This window comes from Hevea brasiliensis, chromosome 15 (assembly GCF_030052815.1).
Source record: "Hevea brasiliensis isolate MT/VB/25A 57/8 chromosome 15, ASM3005281v1, whole genome shotgun sequence".
Lineage (NCBI taxonomy): Eukaryota > Viridiplantae > Streptophyta > Magnoliopsida > Malpighiales > Euphorbiaceae > Hevea > Hevea brasiliensis.
In genome coordinates, this window is record NC_079507.1 from 51,871,874 (window position 1) to 51,882,300 (window position 10,427).

Sequence of the window (10,427 nt, forward strand, 5' to 3'; positions counted from 1 at the left end):
ATCTACAACAGCGTGTAGAGCACTAGTGGAAGCCTGCTCTCCAAACCCTCTGTATTGGCTTGTCACTCTTCTGGTTGTCATTCACACCCTGCTACCCTACTTCTCCCTACAGGTCGTTTCAGTCTATGTACCACGACATAATACAGATTTGGCGATCGGAATGCTCAGAAAATGAAATTTCAGGTGAGTTGCCAACTCCTGTCAGGGGGAAAATGCATCACCTGAATGAAAAACTAAAGCGTATAATGAATTAATCATATTCACTTGTCAAAACTGGGAAACTAAAATGCTAATATTAAATTTAATAAATTTGGTAGTCGACTGTCTGATTTAAATATGAGAATATCCTGAATATATGTAAATATAAAATTGTGCTAAGAGAAATGTTGAGATGAATAATAATTAAACAAAAACTGAAATTAACTATTAAAGAGAATTAATAAGTGTCTCACTGAAAACATTATACAATTTAATTTGTAACAAATTTTTAAAATTTTGTAATTAAGTGTGTCCAATATAAAATTAATTAAGGTCTATTTTATATTATTATTATTATTATCAAAAATACTATAAAAATATAGAATTTAACATGTTATTTTAATGGTTAAGAAAATAAAAATTTAATATTAAAGAAAATTAGAGTCAAGTACCACCAGATGCATAACTAAAAATATTTAACAATATTGTTTATCAAAATGATTATTTACAAAAAAAACTTAAATTAGTGTTTATATGCTCCCAAATATTTTGAGAAAAAAAAACTGACAATAGTTTGTGTGGTATAAACATTGGAACTGCAGAGAAAGCTTATGGTAATATCCATGAAAACTCTCCTAATTGACTGCTTCTATAATATTTCCACATACCTCCGGAACATTACTAGTGAATCGACCCTCAGTACTTCATGTTTTAACAAGTGAGCCTCCATACAGAAGCAAGACTGTACAACATATTTGTATGTTCTATACCCTACAGTAGTTCTGTTGGCATGTCGACATTAACAATCAGAACATTGTCATCTTAACAGATTACTCCGGAAACTTCATATAGCACTGTATTCAAACATGCTAACATTGAATATATAGAATATGCTTTCCTGTGGGTTCTATCACCAGAGGTAAATATATGGACTCCATTATCTAGGTATATCCAACTGCAACCAGCAAACTTCTTGGCCTCCTTTCCTCTCATCTGCTTCCTTATCCTCCCCATCTCAGCCCAGTTCCCTTCTGCTGCATAAACATTAGCCAACTGCACATATCGAGCCCCATTATTTCCCTCAATCTTCAACAGGTTCTCCTCCACCTCTTTTGTCAATTCTGCATTCTTATTTAGCCTACAAGCATTCAAGAATGCCCCAAGGATTATAGCATCCTGTTGTTCTATAGGAATCTTTTTCAAGAGCGATAATGCCTTTTCTAGTTGATTAGCCCTTCCATAAAGATCAATCATACCTGCGTAGTGATCAATTTCAGGCAATATGTTATATTTATTGGTCATGGAATTAAAAAAACTTTCACCTAAATCTACCAATCCACAGTGTTGGCAAGCTGATAGAAGTGCAACAAAAGTTACCGTATTTGGCCTGACTCCTTTCTCCATCATTTCCTGAAACAGCTGGATAGCTTCATTCTCATGTCCGTGATGAGCATAGCCAGCTATCATGACATTGTAAAGGATAGAATCTCTTTCAGTAACTTGTTGGAAAACTTTTTCCGCATATGTTATACTGCCACATTTTGAGTACATGTCAACCATAGCAGTGGTCATTTTCTTATCCATTCCAATTCCGATTCAGAATACATAACCATGAATTTGCTTTCCCGGACTAAGTGCAGCTTGCAATGCACAGGCACCAAGCATGCTTACAAGGATCAAACCAACGGGAACCATTAATTCCTTAGACCTAAACTCACTAAACAGTTGAAAAACAGCTTTGCATTTTAGTAATTTCATATACCCAGTAAACAAAGCAGTCCAAATAATAGCATTCTTCTCTGCTAAAGAATAAAAAATCCTACGTGCTTCCACCATGTTTCCTTGTGTTGAATACCCCACAATCATAGAAGTGATTGAAAAGGAGCTTTCAATCCTATTTGCTAAATGTATTGATTCTGCATACTTCATATTCCCACACTTACAATAAAAATCAATGAGGCCGCTTTCTATAAATGGATTTGAACTCAAATCATTCCTCAAAACACAAGCATGGATTTCCTTTCCAAGCTTCAAGTTCCTTAAACCAGTACAAGCACTTAAAAGACTGGCAAAAGTATGCTCATTGCATTTCACACCATTGTGCAACATGCAAACAAATAACTTCAATGACTCCTCATAACCATTTTGAGCAAAACCTGAAATCAATGTATTCCAAGAAACCGTATCATTGAACTCATTCTCTCTCCAAAACAGCCTCAAAGCTAGGTCCATTTCACCTTCTCTACAACAAGCTGCCAACATAGAATTCTTTGAAACTATATCAGCTACTCACTCACATCCATTAAACACCTCACAGACCGCTTGAAAACTCCCACATTTGGAATACATGTTAATCAAAGAACTCACAGCAAACTTACTTTTATCATTAGCAGTTTTAACCATATACGAATGCACCTGCCTCCCATAAGACAACATAGACAGCTTAGCAAACAGGTTAACCATAGTTGTGAGAGTAAACTCATCTATTCCAATCTTGTAAAGGTCCCTTAGCATTTCAATAAACAATTCAAGCGCATCGGATTCATACCCATCAGCGCTTACATAACCCGATAACATTGAATTATAAGTGACCAAATCTCAAACAGAAGCAGAGTCAAATATAACTTTTGCTTGAGATAAGTTGCGGGCTTTTATATGCCCAGAGATTATTGCATTCCAAGAGAAGACGTTTCTATCAGGCATTTCGTCGAACAGACTTTGAGCTTCTCGTGTAAGGCCATGGTTAGAGTAGAGATTAATGAGTTGATTGGAGGTGAAGATACGTAGTTTCAACCCCGCCTTTATGGACTGGACTTGACATCTGTGACCATCTTTCAGGGACCTCATTTACATCCACATAATAGAGAGAATTTTCCACCATGAGATTCTTTCTTAACTCAAAGAAATGAAAACAACAGAGACATTTTTGCCTTGCTATGGCATACTGGCAATCATTCTAAAGTTTCAAAAGGGGAGGGAAAATTGCGAGGGAGGCTTTTAATATAGGGAAAACGATGCGTTTTGCATCCGTTGCTGTTTACCGTCCGACGGGTTTCGCTTCAACTTATGAACGGGCTTCTTTTGTGCTGTAGTTAACCGGGAGATTATTTGTCTGTAAACGACTTGTCGTAAAAAGTAGTAATATCTTATGCATATGCATGACTCCTGACTGAGTAGCTATAGCAAAAATGCTTGCAATTTTTTGAATTATTTTGAAAAATACATTATTAGTTATTTTGTTTACTTTTTAATCCCTAATTTAAATCAAGCTTTCCATCAACTATTTAAAAGAGAGACTATTTTTACAAGGATTAAATGGTTCAAATTCAAAAAATAAAGAAACTATTTAAATTTATTTTTCAAAATACAGGAACTAAATGAAATCTACACCGTTGCTTAAAATGATTGGAGAAAAAACTAAAACAGTAAACGAAATAAAAATATAAAAACTAATTAATATAATTTTGAAAATAGAAAGATCGAATAGTTGATTTCATTAAAATAGATAAACTAGTAATTTTCCAAAAAAAAATCACTTTAAAAAATTATCATTAGTCCTACCAAATAAGCATTTGACCTTTTCACCCATAACTAATGATAACATTACCAAAACATGACAGCCACAAAAAAGAAATAGAATATGAGGTTAACATTATACATAAGCCATAGCCATCATGGTACTCCAGGCTTAGAAGGTTAATGAACTTGTTCCTCAGAGCTTACATTTCTGAATTAGATACAAGATTGGGGAATCATTGCCATCATTAAAGAATCTTTCATTATCTTTTATCTTCTGAATTGAGGCCAAATGCTTGATTTTTACTGCTAAGTCAGACATGAATCTCCAAGGAAATTGGTCTGTCCAACACGTTTCTTGAGGTGAAGAAAGCCATGATACCATCCTAAGAAGCTCCCATTTCTGTTTGATTTACAACAATATGACCAGTTCAACATTTCGGCATTGTATTTGATTTACAGCAACAAAACTTTGGCAGCAGAATACACCAGCCTTGCATCATCTGCACAAAACAAATTCCATCATCAGCCCTATTGATCCTGGCAATTCTTCATAAAACCATAAAGAATCAAAGCTATTGCTTAGACCATCTAGATTGATGTAACATCTTTTATCAAATAGATGCCTGGAGAGTTGATCACAAGCTTGTTCTTAATTTTTTTTTTTTTTTTATATATCATTTTCGGGGAGACATTCTTCCATCATTTCAAATGTTATTTGTGAACAAAACTTCATGTATCCAATTCCCTTTGTACCAAAATGTACAAACATGTGTTCTTACTCGTACCTGCAATTGTGGCCAAACTAAATGATGAAGCCTCATTGGTCTCTGCCTCAATAGCACTTTTGGCAACTGCAACACTTTGCATGATATTTAAGCCAGCTCAAAGAGAAGCAAGTGTCCCACCAACCAAGCAGTCACCAGCCCCTGTAAGCCTCACAACTGAGGATGGAAGTGCAGGAAAATGCACAGCAAAAAGATGAGAACTCCCCTGAGCCTGCATAGCACCCAAAAATTTACTTGAAGGACAGCTTGATGCTACAATATCATACAACCATCTGCTAATTCCATATTTTTTGGTTCTTTCCAAATTACTTCTCATGAAGTTTGACTCCTTAGAGCATAAGACACTCCATATGCAGCAAGAGTCACAACAACTACCTTGATACCCTTCTCTAGCAAAACCAAGATGGCAGATTTTAATATTTGGAATGAAGACTCTGTTGAACGGTTTTTGCTATTATCCTTTTCAATTGGATGAAACATGTTTCCACAAGACAAAGCATTTGCCATGACAATAAGCTCATCTTCGTTGGGTGATGCAGAAGTTACCTGTAGAATCCTTTACATCAGATATAGTTCAAAAATGAATGAACAAAGTAAATCAGGGAGTTTTCTCTGAAACAAGTTATTAAATTTTGGTTTAAAGCATCATGCATGGTTAACTTAATACTTAAATGACATATTCCATAATGTTTAATATGATTTTTCCCAATCAGATATTTTATAGCTGTTCAAACTCAAAACAGAATGTCCATGCCATACAACTTTTCTTGGAAGTTAAATCAAATATTTACCGCATAGAAAAATGAAGCACAATTTACGCTTATGAATAAATGTAATGGAAGTATATTGACGTTATCCTAAAACTACTTATCATTCACCTGATATGTACACATATTTGTACAAAATCCTCAACCCTTCTTGATTATCCAAAAGAAATGTGATACACCACAAGGTAACAGTAAAAAAGAACAATGAGCATAAAAAGAAGCTAGTAATACCGATCTCTCTAATTCTGAAAGTTGACATGATCACAATAACACTTGATTCAGAAAAAAGCAAAGGAGATAATGAAAAGAATGTCATTGAGCATTCTAAAAAAATAACACATCGTTGATTTATCATTGATTTCTGAACAATGAAAACAGAAGTGACCATATTGAAGAGCACTGTGTCTGTCAGTAATATTGGTTCAGTACAGAATACATATGCAAAAAAAAAAAAATAATAATAAATAAATGTACTCACATTGTTAACAACTGTGGTGATTCTTGTGGATTTTGCAACTAAAACAGGCTCAAACCGAACTGGGATGTTATATTTTATTGCCACTGAGTAAAAAAAAAATTCATTGGAAAATGGGAAAGAAAGGAAAAAGAAGTAGAAAGATGAAGGGAGAAATTATGAGTAGCATCAAGTTCATAAACAGCTACATCAATTATACATGCATGAGAGAGAGAGAGAGAGAGAGGGTCCAGTGATATGTTATTACCTTGACAAGCAGCTTCTAAAGCAGGAGAAATGAGATTTGCATCAACCAGCAGTACAGAAACAGAAGAAATATTGCACTTGGATTGCAGAATCCACTCAGGGGTGACGAAATTTTTTCTTGGGAATTGGGATGAGATCATAATTAAAACAATTAGCATTCTGAAACCTAAATTTAATATTATTCTTGAAGCCCATATAAATTGGGAGTCAAATGGATCCTATATCAATGTAATTAGGGGTGAGCATTATTCGGTTTGAACCAAATAAATCGAACCGAACTGCTTTAATTCGGTAATTTAATTCGGTTTTTATGATAATTTGGTTTGGTTCAGTTTTGATTTTTAAAAATTTCGGTTATTTCGGTTCGGTTTGGTTTTGAGGAGAAAAAATTCAGTTGAACTGAACCGAACCGAATAAAAGTTAATTAAAAGACAATATTTGCACATTCCTTTCTCATAGCTTAAAGGCAAAGCCCATTCTTAAGTACCAAGAGGTACCAGCCTCGAAACCCAACAGTCACATGTGCCTTATCTTTTTATTTAGTTTTAATCGACTTTTAATCTCAACCATTCATATTTTTAAAGAAATCTCAACCGTTCAATTCTTATACATATATATACTCTTTAAAACCCTAACTTTATCTCCACCTTATTTCTTCCTCCCTATCAAGTCTGCCGCCAGTCACCTCTCCCACCATTCTCTCCTTATTTCTTCTCTAACCAGTGCCACTCATCTCCCTTAATTTCTCTTATCCTCTTGTTTTTCTCTACGCCATTAATTTTTCTTCCCCTTCATTTCTTCTCTGCCCGACGCCCACCTCTCCTTCTCTTCTCTTTTTGTTCTGGTCTCAACTTTGCATGTGCTTTTTTAGAGCCCAACACCGTTGCCTAAAGAGCCACAACATCTGCACAATAGATCTACGCAGATCTAGCAATGTTCTTCCATTTATTTGTTATTTTATTTTGTTCAATTTGTAATGTTTCTTTTATTATTGATTTGGATGATTGTGATATTGAGTTTATATTAATGGAAATTTGTGTTTCGGATAGTTATTTGGAATTGATTTGGGTGGTCACTCTACATATTGAAGGAAGAAATACAGATGTAAAAGAATTGAATATTTAAATCGAACTGAACCGATTTTTATCGTTTTGATTCAGTTCGGCTGTATGTATAAATAGGTTCGGTTCGGTTTTTACTTTTATATAAAATTCGGTTTTCGGTTTTTTCAGTTCGGCTAGGTTTTGAACCAAACCGACCGAATGCTCACTCCTAAATGTAATCTATTCAAAATAAACTTACAACTGCCTCTACATTTGCAACATCAGCCACCAACTCTCCACACATGTCAAAAATGTTCATATGACAGCAGTTCTGACATCTTGGTGTTTTTGAATGCCTATTCCACCAATAATTTACCAACCTCTTCATTGATGTGCTATTCGATTGCCAAGAAAACAATAAAAAATAAAAATAAAAACTTCCAAGTAAAGGACCACATTTCCTCTCGAAATGCTATGAATTCCCATGATTCAAAACTCTAATCCAAGTTGACATGCATAGAAAGAGGGCTTTTCCTCTCCCTCAAAACGCAAAAATAGTAAAAGTAATCTACTTGAGGACACTCTGTTTTCCTATATAAAAACTCCTAAATAAACCAGATATCCATGAGAAACCAACAATTATGTAAATTGCAATACTACATCCCACAACAACCTACTTGTGCAACAGTCCTGGGGAGATACCAACAATTATGTAAATTGCAATATTGCATCCCACAACAACCTACTTGTTCAACAATCTAAAAGCAGAAAATTCACCAGTTTTGTATTATATTCCAAATTATCTATTCATCAAGCTGGCCCTCCCCATCTCTTTTGGAAACTAGTGCATGTTAAAGTCCTCTCTAACTTCACCTCCCAAGGAAGATAATTCTCCAAATGAGAGATTAAAAAAAAAAAAAAAGAGTAAATTTGCAAATGCCTTTTTGAGATTTTTCAGCACCTTCAATCCCAACTCATACATACCATTTTACCTAACTATTTAACTCTAAATGATTTTGAGGCAGACTCCATATTCCTCAGTGTTCCATTGTCATGAGCAATTTCAGTAAGAAATATACCCGAGGAAAGGAGTCAATCATGGTTAAAATGAAGATGCCAGAAATTGATCATGTAAGACTAATTAAAATCATTCAGCTTGTTAGGACTCCAATGACAAGATAACAGGTTCATCCTAGTAGGCAATTCATAACAAGAATTGATGCGTTATTGTTAGATTCCTATGGTGTTTTAAAATGGCAAACCAAGTAAGATTTGGAAATAAAACATACAGGGCAATTGTGTGTGCATTAGGAACAAAGAATAAAATATATTGCTATGAATAAGCTTACGTTCCACACATTATTTAGGTTCCATACATCACATAGTTGAACCTTTTGTGGATAAGCCAGAAGAATTCCAGTACTCCAAAACATGTTCCCTATAACAAGGAATAAAAAGAAATTCTCAGTTTCAGAAATATCAACTACTATCTAAATCTGATATGCTATAGTAGTAGTAAACTTTAAGCACATGATATACAAATTTATGTAGAACACTCCCATGCACAAATGAAACTTACATGCAGTCATATACAAGTAACATGGAGTTGTGGGGGTAGTAATAAACTTTAAGCACAAGATAAACAAGTTTATGGATGACACTCATGTACAAATGAAACTTAGTTGCAATTGTATACAAGTAACAAGGAGACTTGGGTAGTTGAGGCAGGAATCTATAAAATCACCGGAACAAAGTAATGAAATGATTCAAACCCAAATACATAATCATAGAATAACAACAAATACATAACAACAGTGGGACAGCAAGTTCAATTGTAATAAACATTAAGATTCTAAGGTATTTAGCAAAAACAGATCATAGGCAGAAACTGATGTGAAAGTGTCTCAACTTCAAAAGGCTGGAATTTTTGTTTGTACCAACAATCAATTTCAGATAATGTAGCAAAGTTAATGTGATCTGTGCAAAAATACAAGGCTTGATTGTATAACTATGTAGGACATGACTCCAAAAAAAAAAAAAAATGTAAAGTTCTCATAGTTGAAAAGGGGGGAAAAGTAAAGAAAATCACCAGCCATGTCAATGCCCACAGCACTAATCAGGTAAGGCTTAGTTGCAAGCTGCAAAACGCACTCGGCAATATTCCTGGCTACACCTCCCAGTGCATATTGTACCTGAATTCAATTAATCCCTTCATGTAAGGACCAGCAAAAGAAATCTTTTATACACTATTTCACACATTTTACTTACTTTGGCGCACACACACATTACATTTAGTTAAAAATACAACCCAAATTAACCTTACATCAGATGCAATGAGTTTCCACATTGTTCACATCACAGCATATAATTTCAAGTTACAAATAATAGAAAGTAAGCACCACTAGTAAGTACTGGCCAACACATTATTCTGTAAATAATAACAGTTCCTATCAGGGTTTGATACGTTTTCCATAGTGAAGGGAAAACAAAACAAAATCCCAAAATGCACATAACTTTCATAAGGATTACAAGGAGTAACAGATGATTCCATTTTACTAATCAACCAAAAACAAAGTAAAATATATAGCCAATTTAACAAATTAAAGAAAACCCAACCAATTCAATAGAAAAAAAGGTTTTGAGAAGACACGTATACATACCTTGCCAGGAGTGGTGGTTCTAGGACTCCGATGGATTGAAAGGGGGGCATGAATAGCCAATACCATGCCTCCTATAACTATTCGTCTGCTTCCTCTTGCTTTGCTTGCCCACCTTTTACTAAAACCTTAGTTCATCAACAACAACAACAACAAAAGACGTGCACCTAGTGTCACACAGTACAAAATAATTCAAGAAAAGTGAAAAACAATGTCAGTTAGATAATCAAACCAGGTAGAGAGCAAGATTGTTAATTTCAAGTGGTAGCAAAAGGTGACGAGAAACACAATCCAATCTCCTCAGCACACTGTTCTCCATTTTCTCAATCCAATCTCCCCCCAAGTAACTGATGTGGGTATACAAAATTAAGAACATTGAAAAACAAAAAAGAAAAAAATATAAAAAGAAGGAAGAAAGGAATACACCTCGGCCCTTTAGCTGTAACGGGTTGGTGTCTCGCGCTCAGCCCAAGAATCTCATTTCCAGTTGCTAGTTCCTCCTGAAACACAACCAAACAGGCCAACCTTCATTTTAAGGGACGCTGCTCTTGGGCCAGATGCAACTTCCGTGCAGATGAATTGGATTGAAAATTTGGGTTACTCTTGCAGAATTGAAGCAGAATGTACTCTTGGTCATAGTTATCTGAGTGATCAGATTCGTCAACAGTTGGTTCATTAAAAAAAAATAATTAAATATACATTAATTACAAATTAAATTTATTAATTAATTAAATAAC

At 34.6% G+C, this 10,427-nt stretch overlaps 1 pseudogene; it reads right to left on the reverse strand.

The window, feature by feature from the left end:
• Positions 1-257: 257 nt before the first annotated feature.
• On the reverse strand, positions 258-10,108 carry LOC131174054 (putative pentatricopeptide repeat-containing protein At3g18840; annotated as a pseudogene).
• Positions 10,109-10,427: the final 319 nt, after the last annotated feature.